General features: G+C 36.2%; 1 protein-coding gene across 1 annotated transcript in view; it reads right to left on the bottom strand.

Moving 5' to 3' along the window:
* RASGRF1 (Ras protein specific guanine nucleotide releasing factor 1) overlaps positions 1–26,638 on the bottom strand; it is an 892,789-nt gene that overhangs the window by 619,514 nt on the left and 246,637 nt on the right. The window lies entirely within an intron of this gene.

Genomic DNA, 26,638 nt, shown 5'->3' with positions numbered 1-26,638 from the left:
AAAAACTCAACAGTATTATTAATATACTCTAAAAATTATTTTAACCTCCATTCAGTATCTTTCCACAAAATAAACACATCGTCCAAAAAACAAGTGTATAAAATACAACTCACCTTCAATTCACTGCTGAGTATATATAAGTCTTCACACTCAGCTATGACATAATTCACAAACATGGGGGTGCAAGCGGCCCCCATTGCAACCCCTGTCATTTGTTTGTAAAACTGTCCTTCAAAATGCAAAAAATTGTGCTTCAATACAATTTCCATAATATAGTGATGGCATCTACTCTTCAACTTTCTACGCTGGTACACTTATTAAACTGGTTCTCAAACCAAGTGAGACCTAATTCATGTGGGATAACTGAAAATATATTATGAACATGTTATCTTCGGTAACAAAAATGATATCTGAAGAAAAATAATGTCATTTAATATTTTTAACAAGTGCCAGGAATCCTTACAATTCTTGTTTTATTTTACTTAACCCTTCCTTCAGTTAAAATCCAAAAACCCGGCAATAAAACATGTTTTAGAGCATGCTGTGTCCACAGTGGGGCAAAAGGGTGGGTTATTTATATTCGAATGAATCTTCGGTATACCAAAAATTTGAGCTACCACCAGTTTGGAATAGCAGATATAGTTAAATTCAGTCTCAGAAATTTGCCCCTGTAAAACCATATCTTGTAGTAATCTTATCAATTTTATAATAAACTAAAATAAACTTAATTTGCTGAGACTTCAGTATAGGTATCCACTGCTAGCAATTGGTTCACTGAATTCAAGTAATCAATCTGATCCATGATGACGAGCCTGCCCCCTTTGTCGGGCTCCATCACACGTACACTTGAATCAGAACGTAAATCGACCATTAACCTTTTTTCATTCCTAGCCAAGTTGTTAAATTCAACATCACAAACATTCTCAGCTATATGCCTAAGATCAGTCTGATAAAACTTCTCAAATGTTTGTACCACTTGTTATAATGAAGGTTTAAAAACACTTGGTCTCTGTGACTCATTAACCTATTTACACCAGTGTTATCAAACCACAAATATAAATTTAATTTCCAGCAAAAAAGGTTTTAAGTCAATAATAGTCTCAACAAAGTTTGCTCAGCTTGCGGGCACAAAAGATAAACCTTTTGACTATGTAGACTGCAACTATAGAATAGTGCAGTATACACAGATAGTGACAATACATTTTTATTTTTATTTATTTTATTTTATTTTACATTTGTTGACTGGGATAGTCTAACTGGATTTATGTCCATTTTCAGTAGAGTCCCGGGGAGATAAGCTCCACGAGATTACTAGACTACTAACATACAGGTACTAGTTGTTATACAGTTAAATACTACACATTTTAAACAGTTCAGGAATCTTCACAGTTTATACAAAAAACATGTTACAAGCATTAGATAAGATATTTTAGACTTTATGTACAAGAGTTCATTAGTAACTAGAAAGTAATTGTTAAACAAATACATACTTCAAGTTTCAACAGTTCAGCAATGCTCACAGTTTAAACAATACTTGTTGACTGCCATTAGGTAGGATGCTTTAGAATTATATGCAGAAGAATTTAACTAGGTATTTTAAATTATCTCTATTAGGATACGATAAGTTTTTGCCAAGGATAGGCCTTGATCTAAAAAGACACAGATAGAGCAGGAATTAGGTCTTAAGACAAGGTATTTGTGATATAGTATGAGGTTAGTCTGGATTTGTACAGGGACATAACCAATGGGTTTTAAAACAGAATTTCAGATTGTGTTTAAAAAGTGTAAATGAAGACAGTGATGTAAGTTCATGGGGGAGTTGGTTCCAATACTTTCCAACTGCATTTGAGAAGAGAGCATCTCCTGCCATGTTATTAGATTTACATGTTGATACAAGTAGTTTATTAGATGAGCATAAAGTTGAAAGGTTCTTATATTGAGTAATGAGACTAGCAAGTATTGGGGTATTGGTAGGTTGGAAAAGGGTTTTTTGCACAATGGTGAGTTGTTTAAAGTGAATCTGATTCAGAAGCTCTAACCAGCCTAATTGTTTCAGGTTATGGCATTGATGGGTCCTAAAGGAGGAAGTAGTAGCAAATCTGGCAATGCTATTGTAAGCACTGGTTAGCTTGTTAAGGTTATTGTTTGACAAGTTAGTATATATGAAAGAAGCATAGAGAAGTGTGGAGATAAGGTTGGAATAGGCAATAGTGGTTCTGGCTAGTGGAGAGAGAAAGGGTTTTATCCTATAGAAGGAGCCTAGTTTCCTGTTGACAGTTTTATGGTATTGTTGATATGGGTTTCAAAGTTCAGGTTGTTATCAATGGTTACCCCTAGAAATTTAGCTGTTGAATTAGGAGATATGAGTGTATCATTATTGGATAAGACTGAAAAGTTCATTGGGAATGATTTATGGGTAGGAATGAAGAGGATGAGTTTGTTTTTGTGGGGGGGTTCAAGAGGAGGCAGCATTGTAGAAACCAGTTTTCTCTTTTATTGAACATTGACTGAGTTAGAGTCTGTAGTTGGGATTGAGATTTAGCTGAGCAGATTATTGTCAAATCATCTGCGTATTGTACACAGTTAGTTAAAGGAATAGCTAGGATGAGGTCATTGATAAATATTGAGAAAAGGAGGGGGCCTAATATAGAGCCCTGAGGAACACCTATGGTAACTGGGAGATGGGATGAGAGGTTGTTGTCCCGCAGCACTGCCTGCTGTCTATTATCAAAGTAGGACTGGAACCATTTTATAGTCTTTGTGTCCAGAGAGAAGGATTTTAGAATATTGAGAAGTAAGTGGTGGTTGACCATGTCGAATGCTTTTACCATTACATTTCACATCACTCTCCTCAATAACTTGTAGTTCCTCCATTTAAATTATGATTGTAAACATGAAAATATGAATAAAAAGTAGTCAAACATCGATTAATGCATCCATTGGAGCACTTCCTAGCTTAACAGTCATAGTGTCATTTTTATTACATTCACCTTGTCCTCTCTTATGCTGCCTAATATTAATTGGTAAGTCAGATAATTAAGGAATCTAGCTCCAAAAATATCAGGATGCTGTACAGATGTATGTGTATTAAATGAAAGCATACAAAAACGCACCATTGAACCGAATGGGTTGACATGCAAGGTGCATATACTATCTAGTAAGTGTAAAAATGTGGAGGCTAAACATAAAATTCAGGGCAAAACTCATGAGAAGTCTTTCAAGACAGTAAAAGCTAACTTAAATGATGCAAATAGTAAACTAAAACAACATGAGTAAACACTAAGGCTGAACTCGTACAAGAAAGTCAGACTTCAAAACAGAGAGAGGAATCAATAAACTGTCAAAGCAGATAGAGATTGAAAGATAAAATGAAATTAAGAAAAATCATGCATTGCAGGAAGCTTCTGAGTTTAAGAAATAGAAAGAAATGGATTTAATGGCTTGAACTACAGAGATTCAGACCTTAAAAATACCCTGAGTACTGATCAGACTGCTCTGACTGACCTGCAAGGAATGACTTACAGCTAAAGACTCAGGATCAGTAAACTTCAAAGCATAAAACAAAGAAGGACTAGCAAGCTTTACCAACTAAAATGGGTAAGGAAGACACCCACAAAAGGAGTGGAGTAGTTAAAGAAGAACCCCTATAATGGAAAGAAGCAATGCAAAGTATGATAACACATGACATCCCATGCTGATCTGGTTAGGGAAAACTATTGTGTCAAACAGACAGAAGAGACTCAGTACATTTCTGAAGTAAACTGAGGCCACTATAGAGAGAAAATCAGATACATTTATGGCCTGAATGCCTAAGGGAGTTAAACAAAACTGAGCTATAGTCTTGACTAATGAGTCTAGTGTTACTGTGGAACAAGCATTTAAACACCTAAAATTGCAGAAACAGACTTAAGAACTTCTAAAACACAAAAACCTCAGTGATGTAGCAAAGGACACCCCAAAGCCAGCTCTGTCAACAAAACCTTTAATACATAAAATCCAAGAGCGCAAGTAATTTTTAAGTTAGGTAATATTTCCTTATGTGCATTAATATTTTAAAGCAAATTGACTTAAAATTATTGCATAATATCGACTGAAATCTAAGATGACGTTGAAGAAAGTCATCATTAATATTTGGACTGCACGTTATACATATTGAGAAATATTCAATGATGTTTAGGTTGTTAATTACACAAATAACCATAAATGTTCAAATTTTTGTAAGAAAGGAATTACTTGCTGTCATGTGACAACTCGTCTGAAAAAAAGTGTTCTGGCTTTATATGTATAGGTTGTACAGTAACTAAGATACAGAAGATATTAAGATAGTTATAAAAATTTAGAGAAAATATAACAATTGACTATAATAGGGGATGAACTCTTGGGAACTTTCCCTTGTGGCCACTGCACTTCATGTAGTCAAGTGAACAAGCTTAAACAATTTACCAGTTCCAACACAAGTAAAGTTTATGATGTCAGGATATTTGGTAATTGCTCAAGCAGCTGGGTTATATACCTGGCAACATGTCAGTGTTCTGCTTTCTATGTGGGCAAAACTTCACGATCACTAAGAATAAGAATAGGGGAACATCGGAGTGACATTTGTAATATGAAATTGACGAATGCTCTTTACCAACATACTATTAAACACCCTATGGCAAAATTCATGTTTACAGTTATTGATAAAATTACAGGCAACAGGCACAATCAACAAGGATGGCCAAGTATACTTAGCCACAAAGAAAAGTATTGGATTATTCATCTCGGAGCCCTATTTCCACCAGGTCTTAATGACCATTTATGATAAGTATACTCCTTTATTTACTTATCTATTATTATAAGATTATAGGACTCCAAGACAGTGTTGATTTAGTAAAAAATATATATACTATAATATATATAGCCTTGTTGTTTTATTTTCACCCATGGTTTAATTGTGTATGTTCACATGGATCATTCACTCATTTACTAATGTTTTTTTTGCTATACTAATGCATATAATTTATGGTATATACCAAATATCAAATGATTATCAAGGACATCCCAAAATATGTCTTCATTTACTTTTTGTTTACTGCAGCCTGGTTGTCAACTAATGAATTATTTAGAGGGTATGGACTATACCTTCTTTTGCTATTGGCTGGGTAAGGAATATATAAAGATTACTGGTTTGCTGGTTGAAATAATTCTTTCTTTACTTTCTCTCACTGAAGAAGGCAGTAGCCGAAACTAGTTTGAGTGTTGTTATTTGGACATTATCATGTCCTTTTGCAGTATTTCATTATTTTATGAATAAAAGTCGTGGAACTACTCATGCTGGCCTCTAGTGTTTCTTGTGGATTGGTTTGGCCGAGCATGCTGTACGTGCGAGGCGTGCTGTTTGGATTTGGATAGTTAGTCACCCAGGGCCAGGGTAAAGAGTTGAATCTTGATAGATTTGAAGAGGTTCAGATATGTGGAGTTGGCATCTTGAGTCAAAGTTGGGGGCATGTAGCTAGCTGTGATTTCAATAGGGATCTTGTCAATGTTTAACTGCGCCTGGAGTGTCTCCTGTGAGTCATACTGTTTGACCAGCCTGAATGTGTGGATGTGTATATGTCTTTTATATATATATATATATATATATATATATATATATATATATATATATATATATATATATTCTAAGCACAAGTATAGGAGGGCACCAACACAAAGGCAGTCACTCTCATAGATATAAGTCTAATTAGTTAAATATTCCTCTCGCACAGCACAGCTGGGTTACCAATGCTGCTGGATTACCTATGCTCTTCAGCTCGATGTAACTGCAACCCTCTCGTACAGCACAGCTAGGTTACCAACGCTCTTCAGCTCAGTGTAACTCGGTGTAACTGCAGCCCTACTCCTTTCCACTCATAAACGATGGGCAATATCCATAAGCAAACAATAATTCCAAAAAACATCAACCTTGTATTCACAAGATAAATAAACAGATAGGCAGCAAGCAGCTCCTAATGATAAAACTTTTATTACAAATGGCTAGTGCTTTCACCCGTAGGCTTCCTCAGGCCAATAAAATTTAAACAATCACTTGATCTTTATATACACATTATTTCCCTTTCCTATGATGACATATCCTATACAAATTATCTCACATAAATATATACAATAAATACTATACTTTCTATTAAATGCTTATAAATAAAAACACAATTATAAATATGTACTGCATCAGATATATAAACTTAAAAACGATAAAATCATACATCTCATTTATACAATTTAATTTATATATGTATGTATGTAGCTATATAAATACAAGTGCTTATTTTGTGCTTAGTCATTTCATATACCCCATTTCCATATAATAACATATATACACACATAATTATTAAACCTACAACATAAAACAATATCCACTTTGTAGCATTATATTCATCATTTTATACTTGTTTTATAACTTCCTAGCTTTCAACACAGGTTTGATAGGGACCCTATCATTTAACCCTGGTATGCGGTCCGCTCTAAGTCTAATAATCCACTTCATCTCATTTTGTTCTGTTTTATTAGATATATCCCCACGTCTAATAGTAACTTGATTAACCTGGATAACCTGAAATCTAAAAACATGTTCCTTAGATGTTTCTTGTACATGTTTTGACAATGCATTATTACATGATTCTATCCTTATATTATACAAATGCTCTCTTATCCGGTCCCTTAGCCTACGATCTGTCTTGCCCACGTAGAATGCAGTACAACATGTACATGTAGCAAGATAAACCACATGGGTAGTATCACACGTGGCTTGTACTTGGAATGTATAGCTACGCTGTGTAATGGGATGTGTAAATGTTTCTATTTCATTAATATATGAGCAATACCTACATTTATGGCACAGTTTCGTTGTGCCATTCTTTTATACAAAAACTTAGGATGACTACCTACTATTACAGAGATCCTGGGGTCTGTCATTAATATATCCCAATGCTTCCTATATATATCTTTAATATTTGTCACATTTTGTGTATAATATATAGATATTTTGATGTCATTTGGCATCTGTTTTTCATTCATGGGATTCATAACTTCAGTATTCCCTGTTCTATCTGCAAAATATGGATATGCCCTATCTTTTCTCATAGTTTCCATTTCCATTAAGCCTGCATCTACTTCTTCCAATTTATATGACCGATCCAAGAATTTTTGTTTTAATTTATTTAATTCATTCCTATACCCAGAGCTATTCGAATTCAGGCGTGAAACTCTCATCGCTTGGCCTTTAACTATGTTGTTAAATATATACTCCGGATGCATACTACTTCTATGCAAGAATGCATTTCTATAGCAGTTTTTTCTATAGACACCAGTATTAAGGAGCCCATTTGGTAGCTTTTCAACATATACATCTAAATAAGGTACACTTTCTCTTGACTTTACCATCGTAAACTTTAAATAATGTGTAACTGAATTTACCTTTCCTAAAAAATCAGAAAGCTCCAATTCTCCTGCTTTCCATGTATATATATTGCAACTCCCCCTCCTTTTGCTTTGCTGCTCACTGTTGCTGATTTCTGATATCACTCCCTGGTGTGGAAGGAAGTTTTTAACCTGCAGCCTAGAGTTCTACTTGGCCTCATCACATTCTTTTACTTTTGCCTCTCTAGTTATTTGTTTCTGATACTTTATTTCCTTTGCTAATATTCTCTATTAAATTCCACTTCCTCTTGCCTATTTTCTATACACATACTTACAGTTATCCAGTCCCATGTTGGTTTAGTTATTAGAATACTTCCTGCTACTTCACAAATATAATATAATATAATATAATATAATATAATATAATATAATGTTCTGTGTTGTTGTTGTCATTCCATTTAAGGATCTGCATCCAAAATCCTACTTTCTCATTTACTGACCCCCCCCCCCCCCCGTTTCATTTTCATCCCTTTCTACCTTGATTTATAATCTTCTGCTTGTGGTTTGTATATGAACAATAAATGTGTAGTTGTAAAGTAGCCATATACTGGGTGAATTCATAGTTTTAAAGGGCATTTGGGTAGCATGTTAGGTTCATATTTCTGAAACAATAAGGTAAGGAAAGGACAAGGCTGACCGAGATTAATTTTCATGCTGAAAAAGCAGCAGATATTTAGGGCAGTTAGGAAATTAGGTAGTTTATTAATAGGGTAAATGGATAATATAAAAGTGACCTTATGGGATACAGCAAACACTTTCGTATAGTTGTATTTATGACTTTATTTTAGAAAGGAATATTACATGGATAAAGGTGTGGATTATGTTTTAAAAGAAAGGTGTGTTTATGGGATTTTTTGGCTCTGGTTTCTTTCTAGATTATATACTTAGCAGGAAAATAACTCAGACAGGTCCAACACATGTAATAAAATTAATCTGATAATCAAGGACATTAAAGTGAATAAACTCTATTGGGATTAGCATATCGTTTCACAAGCAGTTCAGTGACATTGTGTACCTGTGCAAGGTGGGTCTTTATTGATGGAATGGAATGCATGTGTGTTATTGCAATATACTTGAAGGAGACAGTAGTTTCAGATAACTCATTTTGCTGTACTCTCTTCTTAATCCAGTTTTATAAAATACAATATTTATACTGAGGTCTTTGTAAACAGAGTTAGTATGATTCCTTGTGATCTGATTCAGTGCATCAGGATGATTTTAGCCCAGGTCACTAACTGACAAGTAATGCCATGCACCTGCTAAGCATACAGTTTAAAGATCCAGAACTTTGGGGTCCACATGTATTTCGGGACTTCAGAGATAAGGAATTCAACAGGCTATTTTAGAAATTTCTAGGACGACACAAATGAACCTCGATTTTGACCCTATTCTTATAGTATATACCTTACAACTTAATGATGCCCTCTCATATGTATTTATTTATGCATTTATCTTTTTGTTTGTCTTTGTTGACAGGTAAAGTTGTAAAGTTCAATTGGGCAAAGCCCATTTTCATTGGAGGTCTACAGAGAAAAGCTCCAGTTTTAACATGAAGGAAAACCCCACCTTAGAGCTAAAATAAATATATTTTTTTACTCTGTCTTTGTTTTCTGGGCTATTTTATCACCTCAAATCACTTTGAGTGCTTCTTATAGAATGTTAATATATGTTTCCACAAATGACTGCCAATGGGACTTAACATAACAATGTGATCTTGTTTTTCTTCATCTCTTTCTCTTTCCAACAATCCATTTCAAGTCCGATTTATATGGGTCACTATAGACATAAGAAAGTAGTGGTGCATTCCCATCTCACTGATGCATAAGATTAGTGTCAGTCACTGTCATCTTGTATACCTTTCTCTCAGAGCCCATTTTACACTATATTAAGGAGTTATACAGCTACAACCAAAAAGGTAGCTAAACTGCCGACCTTTGTTCAAAGTATCCTTTTGTAGTCCAAGAAGAAATGACAGAACATTCCCCCACACTATTTCTGAGGTGTCAGAATTGTCACTGCACTTACCTTGTAGTTTTATGTGTGACAGATGCTACTGGAAAGTAAGGGATCTGAGAATAATTGTGTTCCCCGGGCCTGCAGTGGAAAGATTTTTATTTATATATTTATTTATTATCTGAATGCTGTAGAAAATACTTTCATTTCATTTGTTTTATAACTAACGTCATGTTTTTGTTTTCCCTTACTAATTAAGTTTTAATGACCAGATTTCTATTCTTTAACTTTGGATAACTATTTTTCTGAGGCACAGATGTCTTGTAGAATTATATTTTCTAGCTTTTCTTATTATTCTGCTCAGATAGTGATTCGTTAAAGTACAGGAAAATTACTCGTCTACAAACCTGACTCCTTGATAATGACACAGTGCAATTAAGGGACTGGAAAATAATTCTATTCCCCAGTCCCTGCAGTGTGAATATTTTTTTTGGGGGGGTCATAAGAAATTCTTAATCAGTTGCATTTGTTTTTTAAATAATGTTATATTATTTTTCTCCTAACTATGCTGTTCTAAAGTTCTGCATCCACTTTTCTATTCCTTACCTTTGGATAACGTTTTCTTTTCTTTTATTCTTTTTTTTTTTTTTTTTTTTGCGGCACAGATGTCTTCTGGCATTATGTTTTTTCTCTTTTCATTCTTCAGCAAAACTGACTCCTTGATAATTACACAATTATTACTTATGTTTGGACTCTGTATGCCTTAGAAATTATTCTGTGCACCTTTGCAGGAAACTGCACTCCTTCCTGATGGTTACAACCATCAGTTAATTGAGGCATGCAGCAGTCCATTCCTGTTCCTCTAACTGAACTTGTGATATGTCTGGCAATAAGTGCAGAGGACTTAAGTTCCAACAGAACTAAGAGTACATGGTTTGAATCTTTCCATCTTTCCATCTTTATTTTCCTACTATGTGATCTTGAGTGAGTCACTTAACCAGGCAGTGCTTTGCAGGATTTATTTGACATTTGTTTACCAGGATATTCCAGCTGGGTCAGCAGAACCCATTTTCAGCAGAGGCATGGGGAGAAAATCTTCAAATACAGATTTATCTAATAGTAACATAACACTCAATGCATTACAGTTTCATCACATAAGTTCAAATAAGGGCAGACATATATTACAGTTCCACAAACATATCATATCATTATATGTAAACAACAGTGAGAAAAACTTTTGTTTCAAATGATGACTATTAGCAGAGTATGAGGAAAGTCTAAGAACGAGTTAGTGTCAAGTTAAGAACAAGTTAGTATGTCGTTGTAGAGGATGAAACAGCTGAGGGAGCTCAGCATAACAGATGTAGAAAAGTTTAACCTGGAGCAGTGCAGGTGCACAGCCATGTGTTATTTAGATATAGTTTTAATGACGTTTTGAAGACTGCTAGGCTGGGAATTGATCTAATAGCTAGGGGGAGAGAATTCCATACTTTTGCGACAGAATACGAGTACAGACACTGTCCGGTATTTTTTGAGGGTTTAGAGATGGTATTATATGTTGAGCATATCTTGAATTGAGCTATGTCAGAAGTGGGATTTTTGGGGTGGAAGAGGAGAAGTTTGTATTTTTAGGATTAAGGAATATTTGAGCATTAGTAAGCCAGGTTTCAGTGGCAGTAAAAGACTTTTGTGTGTTGGTGAATAGTTTGGGAAGTGTGGGCGATATGCAGACAATAGTGGAATAATCTGCATATTATATGAGAGTTCCAAGGGATGACGAAGTATGTAGGTTGTTTGGAACTATATTAAACAGTAGGGGGCCTAGGATGGAGCCTTGTAGGAATCCTGTAGGGTTATGGAGAAAGAGGAAAAGTTCATATGAACATCTTATGGCTTATTTCTGATCATGTAAGTAACTTTGAAACCACTGAACTCTGGTATGAGAAAAGGCTAAATTGGAGAGCGTGTTCAGATGTAAGGGGTGAGGAAACAATGTCAAAGGCTTTAGAAGGTCAAGAAACACTGCAGATACATAGTTTCCTGCTTCTGTAGCCCTGTTCATAGTGTCAGTAAAGGATATAAAAGTTGTGGATGTACTGTGGTCGGGGTGGAAACCATGTTGAGTTGGTGTGAGTAGATTATTTTGTAGTAGGTAGTGCATTAGCTGTTGGAGGATACATCTTCCTAGAATTTTGGAGCTATGATATAGAATAGATAAGATATAAAAATTGGCAGGTTCTGTGGAGTTTCCTCTTTTGTGGATGGGGTGATATGAGACATTTTCCATATGATAGGAACTAGTGATTCTTATATAGATCTATTGATTAGGATACCGACTGGGTAGGCAGTGGAATCAGCAGCTAGTTTATGGTATTGGGGTGGGAGATTATCAGCTGAGGTGGAACAGGGTTTTAGTTTTTGCAATAGCCTTTGTATGATAGTTGTAGGTATGGGATAAAATGAGGAAGTGGTTGAGTTATTGATGTAGAGTTTATGGCTGTAATATTGGACAGGATAGGAGCTAGAGGAAGAGATTAAGTGTTGTTATATTTAGGTTCTTGGGACAGATTTTGGGGGTAAGGTTAGTAGTAGGCACTGTTTTAGGATGAATGTCTCCATTTTGTAGCAGAAGTGATAAGAGATATGGCTATAGTTTATTGCGTTTTTTACATGAGGTGGATGAGAGAGGTATTATGTGAGGTTTACTGTGTGATTTGGTAAAGAGTTTGGGAGCTGAGATATAAAGAGTGTAGATAAATATTTTGGGGAGCTGTTTGACATGTAGTGTTTAGGTGGGTAAAATGTGGTGGAGGTTTTTGATGTGTAATAATGTACAGGAGGTTATGAATAAACTGTTGTAGCAAGGGTAAGGATTAGTAATGAAGAGGTTAGACAGGATACAAGAAACATTGCTAGTTTTGAGTGTACGTTTGAGAATTGTAATAAGTGTATAGTGATAATGAAGTTTAGTATAAGGTGGAATATAACAGCTGAAGAGGAGGGCGAGATGTTGCAAGTGAATGTAATGTTTCTAAGGGTAAGTGTTCTGGAAGCAGGATGGAGGAAAGTAACTAATTGAGGTGTTGTGTGACTGATGTTTTGAGGTTGAAGGTGGAGTTCTTAAAGTATAAATGTAGGCGTAGGAGTACTGGGGGTGGATGGGAAATGGGGGTAGGGAAGCGGAGTGACCGCAAAACCTGGCCACAGATAGGAAAAAGAAACTATCTGTAACAAAAGGACAGGGGGTGAGTGTCAGAAGGTTTCCAAAAATCAAATGCACTCTGTTTCAGTATTTAGAGGAGTTGTTCTAAAGTATCTCTTTCAGCACGGCGTGTAAAAAGACCATTATAGGTATTAGGAAAGCTGGGGAGAGCAGTCTGGGATATACTTGACCTGTTTAGCTTACTTTGCTCAGTTTTTAAATAAATACAACAAAATCTATTGGCAGAAGGGGGAGATTACTAGAGAGAGAGAAGAGGAGAGGGGAAACTAGCGATTAATGTCCCTACGGGTGTGCATGCCACTTCCAACTTTAAAAATAATACAGAGAAATTACTGTATGTTAAGAGCAAAATTTCCATAGGAAAAAAAAACTACATTTATCTGCTTGTGTGTTCTGTCACTGTGCCTTTGTCTTGTAAGTTCTATAAATGCATGTAGAGGGAGATTTCAGCAGTTTTGTTTTGACCACTTTGAAGGAGGGGAACACACATGGAGTGAATCTAACTGCTAGGGGTACTGTAAAAGAGAGTATTAGAATTATTAGAGGTATAGTTTATAGGATCTTAGGAGGTTGCTAAGCTAATGGCCCCTGGGCCCTTACACGCCTACCCAAGTTCAACCCATGTTCCCAAGGCTGTCTAGTTAAAGCAGACACTAAATTCAGCAGCTAGTGCCCCTGTCCAAGAGGAACACACGTGCAACCCCCGGGTTGAATTTCTGGTTACCCATCCAATTATCCCAATTACTCTTAAACAGGGCCAACGAGGGGCTTTGTTTATAGGATCATAGGAGGTGACTAGGTTCAGTGGAAGGAAATAAGAACTATAACAAATGGAAACACTATTTAATTACATGTACATAGAATCAAGTCTCTGAAAAAGCCCACTGTTTATATAGTATCTAGAGTGAAAGTAGTTTGAGGTAGCTTAATCTGTTGTCAAAGTAAATCCACCAGTTGTGATAAAATGCAGACTTGAACATTCGTTATCTGCACACTGTAGCATTCTAAAACAATCATGTTTACTAACAGTATGAGGATGAACTTATGCAACAATTATCAAGTACTAGGACAGCATAGTTATATGTGTTCAGCGGTTAGCAGCAATCTATAATTAAATGCTGTCCTTATATAACTTATAGTGTCCAGACAGATGTAGTAAGTTAAACACAGTTGTTAAACAGTAGGGAATACAATTAGCCAAAATTCAGTAGAGTCCAAGGCTACAGCTGACTTGGAACCAGAAACATAATGGGCAACAGACACAGCCAAGTATCAGAAAAAGCAAACACAATAAAAATCTCTGTACTCATTTTAGCACTATTTAAATTTAAAGCAGTCAGAAACACTTGAAAACACTTATGTGGAATGCACACAATACAGCAGGACAAGGAGGGCATCCATTATCTATAGCATAATTCTAAAAATGGTGCCTCACAGGATGTCTTCTTTAGAGGACTCCCTCCACATGTTAAGTTGGGGGAGGTGGTGTTAAACTGGGGAAATACACACAGTTCTGGAGGGGAGTGTGTGAACAGATTTTAAAAAAGTGAATCTGGCCATAGCTAGGAGCAAAAAAAAAACTACCTGTAACAAAAGTACAGCAAGTGAGTGTCAGAAGGTTACCAAAAATCAAATGCACTCTTCTGCGGTATTTAGAGGAGTTGTTCTACAGCATCTCTTTCATCACGGCATGTATTGAGACCATTATAGGTATTAGGAAAGCCATGGAGAACAGTGTGGGATACAATTGGCCTCTTCTGTTTACTTTGTTCAGTTTTTAAAGAAATACAACAAAATCTAGTGGCACAAGGGGGAATAACTAGAGAGAGGAGAGGTGAAACTAGAAGTTAATGTCTGTGCAAGGATGCATGCCACTTCCAACTTTAAAAATAGTGCAGAGAAATTACTGTACATTAAGGGCAAGATCTCAATAGGGAAAAAAACTACATTTATCTGCTTCTGTGTTCTTTCACTTTATCTTTGTCTTGTAGGACCCATAGATGTGCATGGAGGGAGATTTTAGTTACTTTATTTAGACCAGTTTGAAGGAGGAGAGCACTCACGGAGTGAATCTAACTGCTAGGGGTAGTGGCATGCACATAACACAATGAGACATGGGGGGTATCCGCTATCTATAGCATAATTTTTAAAAAAGTCATCAGTAATTGAGAGTTTGGCCTAGATTCCCTAATGGTCCTATAGACTGCATATTTAGCAGCTTTGCATGAACCCTTGCCCCTATCTCTTTATTCCTTTTTTTCAGTACACATCACAACTATTACAGTACTGTTTCTATGTTACGCTTCTTCAGTCTGTTATTAGCTATGGTAGCTGTGGGTTTTGGTAAGTGTTCAAGAAATTCAAGTAATTCATAGCTTTTCACTGCATGTTAATCTTTTCTGTTATGTTTTCCCCCGGTCATAATTGCAGTGGTGATGTGTTTACTGTACAAAACAATTTCCTTTCTGCAGTGTCTTTTCCAGCTCAATTTCATTCCATTTTCAATGCATTTCCTCACAGCTTACTATACAAAATTATGTTGATAATGATATTTGCTTGCTCTTGTACTCTTTTACATTTGTTTGTCATCTGTGTATGTTTACCGTTTGCATGGTTCCCCAGTTCACTGTCTGCCTAGTAATCATCTCTTGTGAAATTATGTGCACAGCTGCTTTAGGAATGTTCACTGGGACAACAATCTTCTGGTCACCAACTAATATATCCCTCTACCCCTGTAAAACTCCACAATTGTCAGACTAGAAAACGTAGGCAATGCCGGTGAGACAAACACAAATGGCTGTCCAATAAAAATGCTCAATTCACGATATATTATACATATGCTTGCATTCTCTCTTGTATAGTAGTAAAAATGGCACAGTACAAATTTAAGAGTGTCTGCTCAACATCTGTTTTTTTCCACCAAATACACAGTCTTAGGAAGCATGGTATGTTAATACAGTTAATATTTTACGAAGCATTATAGTGTACTTTGTCAGCTCATTTTCTCCTGTTGTTTTCCCAGTGTTGTACAGGAAGCGCTGCATCACCTCGATTCCTGCTTTTCATACACCTCAGCCTCATCTTGTCTGCTCTTTGTGTTGTGCTCTTCCCATTCAGTTCATATGTCATTTGTTCTCCCTATGTAGCACTGCTTACTGTATTTACATATGTAATACATAAATGCAACAATCAAGGACCTTAAGGTTAATAAACTGATTAATGAAAAAAAGGGAGTGTTTGGTTTCCTCCTGTCAGTGTTTTACTCTCTTTTCGCTTGGTAGTTTAGCCATACTGTGTCTTACCTATACTTAGTGCTGGATTATGTGTCTAGGGGATATGGAACTGAAAATTATAAGTGGCCTATTTAGTGTTTCAATTGCACTAAAGTGAAAATAGAAACAGCAGGCCTATTTCATACCCATAAGCCTGGAGCTTCAGCTTCATCATTACCACTGTTTATTTATTTTTTACTGGGAAAATAAAAACGGGAAATAAACCTCCTTTTCAGTGGATACCCATGGAGAAAAGCTTCAAGGTTACATATAGAAAGTTATGATGAAAATGTGCAAAACATCTATTAAAGCAAACACACATACCTTTATAAGAGAGGCATCTCAAGATTTAAAACAGTGAATTAACTGAAATGTGCAATACACACACATTAATGTGTGTCTTTTACACCAAATTAATAGAAAGACCGTTTTGATGGTGTGCAGTACAGTACAAGTATTTTGAAGGATTCTTTATATGAAAAAGAAAGTCACCTAACTGCAGACTGGGAGGTGAGGTGTCACTAGTTGTATATATGCACTCACACATATATACACACATACACATATGCATGCATACTTTTCTTCATTATACGCACAATCATATATTTCTACACATACATGTAAGATGTGTGCTACACACGTACTTCATATGTATGTATGTATATATATATATATATATATATATATATATATATATATATATATATAATTAAAATACTTTTGATTTCCTTTTCCTAATGTTTTTAATGAAAGGTCATGTAAATTCAGCTGTATATTATGGTTGCCATGAATGGTTATACTTCCTTTGTATACTAGAAAATGCTCATGCATTCTACCTGTGTAAGGACTGACTTAAAGTCAGTGAGAGATGACGCTTTCTATGGATCTGTGCAGCAGATATGCATTACCCTCTGGAAAGCTGTCTCAAGAAAACATAGAAGACTTCAAAAACAGTATCATTGTACCTAGTTGATAGGTTTGCCACCCGTCTCACTTCCTGCACAGCCTTCTTGATTTGGGCAGTTCTGTCGAGGGGGGGCAAAAAAATGGTAAATGCATTGATACTTTACAATAATTTATTTATTTATTTGACATTTGTTTACCAGGGTGGTCCAACTGGGCCAGTATCACTGTACCTAGTTGATAGGGTTGCCACCAGTCTCACTTCCTGCCCAGCCTTCTTGATTTGGGCAGTTCTGTCGGGGGGGGGGACTCAAAATGGTAAATGCGTTGATACTTTACAATTATTTATTTATTTATTTGACATTTGTTTACCAGGGTGGTCCAACTGGGCTTAATAGCCCCTTTTCAGTGGAGGCCCAGGAAGAAAAGCTCCACATATAAATACAATACAATGTTATATATAGGAACCAACACTAAGTGAATACAGTCAGTAATACTTATAAATTGTTTACAATTTTACAAGAACAAAAAACCTATAGTACTAGAACTAATATGCAGTAGTTATATTACTCACAATATATTTGCATGAGACAAAAAAAAAACTTGTAGGACTGAAGCTAGTAAGAAACTACTAGATTAATATAGAAAAATCAGCACATAGTCCAAAAATTCAGAAGAGCTATGGATACTACAAAAGTAATTGTACAGTTTGCAAACTTTGGTTATGAGTATTAAGAGAGTCTGTGACATTAACATTTAGTAATGTGGATGAGGTGAAGAGGAAAGAGCAGAGATGGAAAGAGTTGGGGGATGGTGAAATGATACAGGAATTGCAAGAACAAAAACATTTACTGACTTTTCCCTAAATGTGATAGACATCTTTGATGCTACATTTAAGTTATTTTATTATATAAAGTAGTATAAACAACCAACATTTGAAGCTTAGTATTTCAATACTGTGATGTTGCTTATGTAAATTTGTCATAAGAGGTGACAACTGCTTTTGAACCCTTGACTAATCTAATTGCTTTGTTTTGCTATGAAAAGCATGGCTACATTGGAAGCAGCTGTGAATCAGTGTAAGTTCTCTTCTGATCTTCAATAGGCTGGAAATCAGTTTCACATCTCTCCGTCTCTTTTATTGCAGCTGCTGGGCTCCTGGCATCAGTAGGTCTAATTGCCTGTATAAGATTGTCAGCAGTACCTGGCAGGTAAAACTACAGATTTTGCTGTCTTTGGTATGTCATTCAGGCAGAGACAAATAAATTCCTCTGTAAAATATGTGAGAAGTTAAGTTTAAAAAAGTGGTTGGGCTTTCCCTTCCTTTGATTCCAAGGCAAAAAAAATTAAAGTTTTATAAAGTACAAGCAGATTTCTGGTACATACACACCACTGGAACCATATTGTTGGGAGAAAAGCAACCTAAGGGTTGAGTTAAATTGTAAGAGAACGAGAAGTGTTCCTTTAATTGTTTAAGTACAGCGAGAAAGAGAGAGAGAGAAACAGAAGTTAGCATTGTTCCTTGTTATTACATGGCTTTATTAGAGAATGGTTTTAAGATTAAAGTAGCTATAAAAATATTAACTGAATATTGTTTCTTGCAAGGATTTAAGGCTAACACATCAACAGCAGAATTAGACTGGAAATGTGTTTGAAATACTGAGGGTGAACTGATGTGGCTTCATGGAGACTGACAAGTGAAGTACTTGGTCATCCAGAAACTTTGAGCACAACAGGGAATTTGGTAACTACCGAAGTTGGTACCCTGACTAAAGATTAAAGACGTATGCATAAGTATGTACCATTTTTGTACTCCTCCTTAGGAATGGCTATACTTATGGCATCCGATCATCCTGTTCATTCCAGGGGTACAGGAACTGGGCATTCCCAGGCTGAATGAGAGCTCTATTACTCATTCATTTGTGCACTGGAATCATGTCTGGCACTCAGTTCACTGGCCAGAGTCAGGTAGCAAAAGACAGGCCACCTTGCTGGTCTCTGGGATTGGCCTGCTCTCTTTCCTAAGAATAACCACCTCCACCCCTCAACAGTTCCTTTAAGCTCCATCATTGCTATCTCTTAATTGTAAGCATGCCTCCCTACACCGAATTTCCCTTCAGCTACTGGTACAAATACATCATGATAGCACAGGTTCGGCAACCATGAACTTCAGTATGTAGCAACTAGTCATCTAGTGCTGTCACTAAATGTCATCCTTGAGGCAAGCTACAGCTGCTTCTCATCCTCCATGCTGGGAAACCAGCATTAGCTAACTCAAGTCCTCTCTGGCCAGCTCCTACAAGTGCCCGAGCCACTATTTAAACTGTGGTCAACTATAGCACAGTCAGGGTTTTAACCCCTTTACACCATAGAGCGGGTTCATAACTGTGCTTCTACAGTATCTATTCTTTAGTTGATCTTTTACTATAGATGTACCTACTACCTTTTAGTTGTCTTTAAGGAAAATATTTAATTATCTCTGGACAAGTATACTCATACTTTCAGTAAAGCAAAGGAGAAACAAAGTTCTGTATATCTCATTATGGCAATGGGTGTCACTTGGAGAGTCTTTTTTGAGCAGAACATGCTATTTAACCTAAACAGAAAGTGTGTCATATCCTGGGCTTAATTAGAAAAGATTTTTTTTAGAACATCAGCCTATCCAATGATGGAATTTAACAACCTTTGCAATAGTGACATGGTAAAAGCACTGATGATCTAAAATGTCTCAGATATGTGTCTGCAGTGTTACATATAATGTCTGAATATATAACATGCTTTTATTTAATTTTTAATGAATAATAATTTCAAAATGACTGTCTTTGATTACTGATTTTAAAGCTAAAATATATACTTAATAAAATATTGCTTAAAGTATAGCAATTATTCATGTGTATCACCCATAACATAAATACATAATTGATGAAATATTTAACAAATAATATTTTCTTATAATAAAAATGATTTTTTATAATTATTGTATCTTATCCCCAGACTGATGCAGATATAAAAATCCAAATAATCCACAAACGAATAACTCAATAACAAATAACAGCAGTGCAATGCAATCCAAATGACACTGGAACACCAAAGGCCACTTAAACTTTTATTAAAACAAAAACACAAGGGTTAAGTGCTTTCGTTCCCACAGGAACTTCTACAGAATTCAATTAATCACAATAAAAACAAAATTTAAGTAGCCATATAAAATCACAAGATCCTCACAATGACCAATAGAATAATTAAAAATCTAATTGCTTCAATTTTAACACAGAATAAATAGATAATGCTTCATTTAAACCTGGATAGTGAGTTGCATTAAGTCTAATTTGCCACTTTAGTTCACATACATCCAAATGTTCATCTACAACTCTACCTTGAATATCCTTTGAAACTTTATTCACAACTAAAAAAACAAATGAATGATTAGGATGAAGCATTATCTATTTATTCTGCGTTAAAATCGAAGCAATTAGATTTTAAATGATTTTATTGGCCATTGTGAGGATCATGTGATTTTATATGGCTACTTAAATGTTTTTATTGTGATTAATTGAGTTCTGAAGAAGTTCCTGTGGGAACAAAAGCACTTAACTCTTGTGTTTTTATTTTAATAAAAGTTTAAGTGTCCTTTGGTGTCCCGGTGTCATTTGGATTGCATTGCACTGCTGTTATTTGTTACTGATGCAAATATATTTGCATATATAACGGCCATTGGTGTGCTCATTACTTTCTGTAAAATTCGATGATATATATTATCCTGGAACAAGAAGACATTATTCTGAAGGACTAAAATTAATATTTTACTCATGTATGCTAACTTTAACCCTTCCCCCACCTATGACCCAGCCCCGGCCATACACATTAAGGTACTACACACCCTTTCCCGAAAGTAGCACTAAACAATACACACACACACACACACACACACACACACACACACACACACACACACACACACGCATACATGCACACACACACACACACACACACACACACACACACACACACACACACACACACACACACACACACACACACACACACACACACACATGCACACACACACACACACACACACACACACACACACACACACACACACACACACACATGCACATACATGCACGCAGACACACACACACACACACACACACCCCAAACATGCCAGTAACCAAGCATACCTACACATTTATTCCTTTCCTTCACCCTTGCCTTACTCTAACCCTAACTAACAAACACTCACAAATATGCATTTAACCCAAGTGCTGGAACTTTCATTACAAATGAAAGTTTCAGCATTAGTACCCACTCTCATATTCGATGTTCTAAACGTGAATGATTATTATCTTCAACAACATGAATGTTAAACCAATTCTGACACCAAAAAATATCAACAATTGGAAAGACTGACCACATGAATTGTACCTACACATATGCATTACATGATCAACTGAACAAAACATCAAAACGGAAACTAGTCAAGCACAACTGCTCCAAAAGAGAATCTGTCAAAAAAATTAGTTTAATATGTTTCTGCACTCTCCCTTCTAATGGTCTATATGTGTGTGTTTGTGTGTGCATGTATGCATATATCTATTATCTATCTATATATCTATATCTATATATATATATCTATATCTATATATCTATATATATATATATATATATATATATATATATATATATATATACATATACATACAGATACACACCAACTCCAAGATTGCACTACAGTGAGAAAATGCTAATTTCCTGATCCCTGCTGTACCACAATCTATCACTGACCAATAAATCCAGTATGTGCTGATTTTTGATCACGCTGTCTAATGGCTTATTTACTCCATTAATGTTCCAGAAACAGATCAGTACATCCGTTCCTGAATATACATACTATTTCTGAATTGTATACACTGTTTTTCTTGCAACTGTATGGCCATCTCTTCTAAAAGCAAATTGATTCATAACATATTATTAATACAGGATATATGAGACCAAGAAATAACAGCCCCACTGCCAGTGGACTAAAAGAGGGGCATATATTTGTCTGGTAAGTCAGCCAACATAATGGATTTTTGTCTAACAATGACAGAAAATGTAATTGCTGAACTTTCTAATGTACTCACATTTTCCCATTTTGAATGCAATCAAATTAAAGGAGGCACTGCTGTTAGAATTTTTATATCTGGCTTCAGTGAATAGACTGCATAAGGAGAACTTACTATTTGTGCAGTCACTGTGTGAGAAAGGGAGCTTGGGACAGCATGGGTGTGGTTGTTGTAGCAAGTTTATCTGCACCACAAAGAGCTATATTGCTGGTAGGTGTTTTCCTACCATGCAGAAGTTTTACTAATTTGTTTATTTTTAGTAATGCACTGATGCTGCTGCTCAGCTCTGAAAGCTAAGCTGCACATTAGCAATGAAGGAGCAATGGTGCAATCAAATGGCACTAGACCAACTGTAAGTATATAGTTCTGGTCACATAACTTATACAGGTGGTACCAGCCCAAGTGCAGATGGTGTAGAATTTCTGAACTGTATATGATCACGGGAGGATTATTTGTATAACTGTTCTATACATAGTGTACTGTGGCAATGCAATGGGGTAGGAGTGCATAGACAGTCTTATTCTATTGTGTGGCTGTCTTTACATATCACAAATAACTTTGATTTACTGCATAGTGCTGCGAGTCCTATGCCATGGGGCATAATGCTCACAAATCTTGCCCACGCTTTATTATTAACCTCACATTTAAAAAAAGGGTCTAGACATCTGGTACATTCAAATTGTATTACAGATCTTTATTTATTTTTGACAATTTAGCCACTGTAGGTATGTTGCATTGGTGGGAAGGACCTACACTCTCTATTCACTAAAGAAGAGCTGAATCTTGACAGACCATCTAACACCAGGCTACCAATGCCAGTAGATCATCTGGTACCACACTCACCTTTGATGCTAGAATATCAGCAGGCTGTGGGTTCTATTCCCACACCGAGTGCTTGGATAAATGTTTGCAATACTGATATTGCAGTGCAGCATAAATGACGTGCTTCACTCTTTAGTTCACCGCCCTTCACATGAAATGTGAAACTGAGGTCCTGTCAACCTGAGTTGGTGGTAGCTCAGGTGGATGTAGAAGATCCCACAGCACTTATTAAAAAAAAATTAGTAGGGGAAATTCCACAATCCCTTGAGAAAATTTCACCTAGCAAATATGAATACTACCTCAAGTGTCCAACAGTGGGACAAATACACTCAGTGCAAAAAATAGTATTGGGGATCATAGGTGGTTTCAGATACCATAGGTTTTTGATTTAAAAATGCAAATAGTTATTTGAAGAATTTATGTGTAGAATTTATAACTGCTTTCTTTTAATAATATGGAATATGGAATAGTTCATTTTTGCCATGTCACCTTGACAAGGTGAATTACCTCAACATGAAATATAACTGCATGTACAATTTAGCAATTTGTTTTTAAAGGAAAGACAGATGCTGTATGTGTCCTTAAATCTAACTAATCTCCATGGAGTGCAGTAAGCCAGAGTAGCTGCTTACTTTTTTGTCTGAAATTAATATTTGGACTTGGAAAGCCTTTCTATCCTCCATGGAATATGCTGAATAAAAGCTGCTCTGCTTTTTTATTTTTGGTCTAGGACAGTTATTTGGAACTGGTAAAGTTAACACAATGATTTATGGATCACAGATTTGTTAGACTTTATTTGCATCTTAAGGAATCACTTCTGTGTCATAAGTGAATAGTAATAACAGTAACAGATGAGTCTGTTTTTCTGTCATCAGAATCTGTTTAATTACATCTTTTTAAAAGTAAAGCGTTTTCTTGTGTTCATTCTTAGAAGCTTGTGGCTGGTGTCTTGTTTTATGGGTATTCTTACAGTATTAGTGTTTTTGTTGCTTTTCTGCTCTTTTTGAAGTTAGACTGCTCAGCCATCAGCTTTTATAACTTAAAGGTGGCTTGCTCACAATCAGTAAATGAGATCTTGGGATAAGGATTAATAATTTGATTACTAATAGCATACCATATATACAAAAATGGATACTGTCTTTGGAGAGGTATCAATAGCTACTCCTGGGAAACATTGTTAGTGTTTGCACGCATGAATATGTATGTGTGTGTGTGTGTGTGTGTGTGTGTGTGTGTGTGTGTGTGTGTGTGTCTGCTGCAAGAAAACAAGAAAAACTGTCCAGTTATGTCTCAGCTACTGTTACTGCATTTGCATTAGATGGCACTGGGTGTGGACTGTGGTAGGTAAAATCCTGCGGAGTCTGTAATTGTAATGCAGGTCTAAAGCTGACAGTGTAAAGCTTACTTGGGTGTGACAGGTACTAGACACAATTCAAGGCAGGAGTGCATATTAGCTGTAATCTCTTAAGGTCAATAACCAACTTTCATGTATGTTTGGTGACAGTGGTATCAATTTGGGCTGTATAAGCTGTGCACTTCACATTAGTTTTAGCAATGATGAAGGATTGTATTTAAGACCTGTATCCTTATTCATCACATGCTTTGGTGGCAGCGGTAGGATTTGTACCTCATCTGTTACATTTGATTTGCAGAGGTGTGAAAGTATTGTAAACCAGACTTTTACAACCATAAAACATTCTTTTCATTAAATATTGTATGCATTCATATAGCCCAAAGGTGAAAAATTCAGCATTATAAATTACACAGCAGTTATTTTATTGCTTAGTCAGAACAGTTAGGACGCTGGCAAGATGAACTCTGGCGAATATTCCAGGATGTCTATGGCACATTGATTAAACAGTCTAAATCAAAAAGTATCCAACGTACTGGTTTGAATAATGATGATGTCACCTGGTAGGAAGTCAAGGTTCCTTCCAATAGTCATAGAGACATCCTGTAAGGAACTGCAGATGTGAAACATGCAGCTAAAGTACAATGCGGTGTGCCCCCAGATGTTGTTAAAATACAGCTAGAATTAGAGGGTACTCTTGAGTTGAAGATGAGTTGCTTTAAAGCAGCCAAGAGCATTTAACAACTTGAAGCTACTGAAAGAGAGAGAGAGAACAAGTGACAGCATGAAACCACAGACTAGGAAGGGAAATTACAGTATGAGACACGGCATGAACTGAAACAGCTTGATGCTACTGAGAGAGAGACAAGGAATGTGAAGTGAAAGAGAGGGACAGTATGATATGGATCTCATAACCCTTCACCAAGTGCACTTGAGTAGAGGGTGGGGTGAGGCAATCCTAAAATTAGCACTGAATTATTTCTTCAGTATAAAGGTAAAGATGATTTTGACAGTTTTTTGTCAGGCATTTGAAAGAGCCTGTAATCTGAACAAATTTACCAAGGACAATGACTGAGGCTTCTTTAACTTATCTGCTCAAAAGTAAAGATCTGTATGTGTTTAGTAACATGCTCAATGCTGACTGGCTGATTGGCTAGTGTAAAGTAAAGTAAAGTATAGTGTCCTTTTGTATAATGTTTTCTTCTCAAACCTGAAACTTAGAAATATGTGTCTACAGAATTTGTGAAATGCTGGGAGACCTTACAATCAGAGTATAAGTACTCATTGCTTTGCATAAGGATATTCAGAGGCTAGGAATGGGCCTTAACTTTAAAGATGGGTAAAAGGCTGAACTCTCTTTACTGAGCTGGCATCAGCTGCACAAAAGAGTTTACCTGCGTTATGCATGCAGATAAGGGAACCCATTCATGGCAGTCTAAACTATTGCATTTTCACAGACTACAGGGAAAGTCTCTGGTTCCAGTATATGCCAGAGTTCTGAGATTAGATGTTATGAAGTTGTGCATGTGCTGTACAAATGTTCAGAGAATCAGGGAGGGGGAACAAAACCCAGATAAGGAGTTAGCAGATGTGGTACCATAGTAATTGTAGGATGTCCTTAAACTGCAAGCGCCTGTTCCATAGTTTGGTAGAGAGTACAAAGGTAGGGCTACTGCATTAGATATAACTATGCAGTTGTGAGAAAAGAGCATTACTTGTGAGGGCAGTCCACCCCAGTTAGGGGCAAGGGAGGGACACTTTTTCAGGTGCCATTGTCCATGGCTCATTTTGTCTGGGAAGTGGTCAAGGAGGAAAGCTGGAGGTAGTTTTTGACAATATTCTCATCAATGTCTCGACAGAAAATGACTTTGATGATACAGTACTGTGTTTACATGCAGTTACATATAGCAAGACAAGCAGACAAACACAGGGGATGGGTATAACAGCAGAGACCCAGCTAGTACCTATATCTATAATGCAGACAGGTGATGTAGGTATTTAAAAAAAGGGACGGTTAACTGCAACAGGCATGAAATGGAGCCACAGGTGTAAAAGATGCTGGGCTGCATCTGAAGATGGCTACTTTAGGGGAATGGGGAGTTGGTAACAGTACGCCTGAATCTGAGAAACAGTTTGGAAAAGATACACTTGGAAGGAACAAAATATGGGGTTTGTGATAGATACAGTTTATATCTGTATACTGGGGCAAAGGACTGCTACACAGAGAATGGTCTCTTGCATTGTGGCTTGAGAGAGAATTGATAAAGTAGTTGATATTCTTAAGACCTGCCATTGGGTACTTTTTGTCATAGCTCACAATATTCATTTTTCAGGCCATCTAGGCATAAAGAGTACAAAGAGGAAACATATGCATTTTTTTCCAGGTATTGTAAGATACATGACTGGATACTTTAACGCTGGAGAACACTGCAAGTGCTTTGGTAGGACAGAAGATAAAGGCAAGCCTGCTTTGGTGGCTTTGCTTGTTATTGAATAACCATTTCAGATTGTAGCCATTGGTATTGTGGGGCTTGCTATTACCCAAACACCA

The sequence above is a fragment of the Protopterus annectens genome, chromosome 7.part0 (genome assembly GCF_019279795.1).
Source record: "Protopterus annectens isolate FY-2018-M chromosome 7.part0, PAN1.0, whole genome shotgun sequence".
NCBI lineage: Eukaryota > Metazoa > Chordata > Ceratodontiformes > Protopteridae > Protopterus > Protopterus annectens.
Note: the sequence above shows the minus strand (reverse complement) of the source record. Positions and strands in the feature narration are given on the sequence as shown.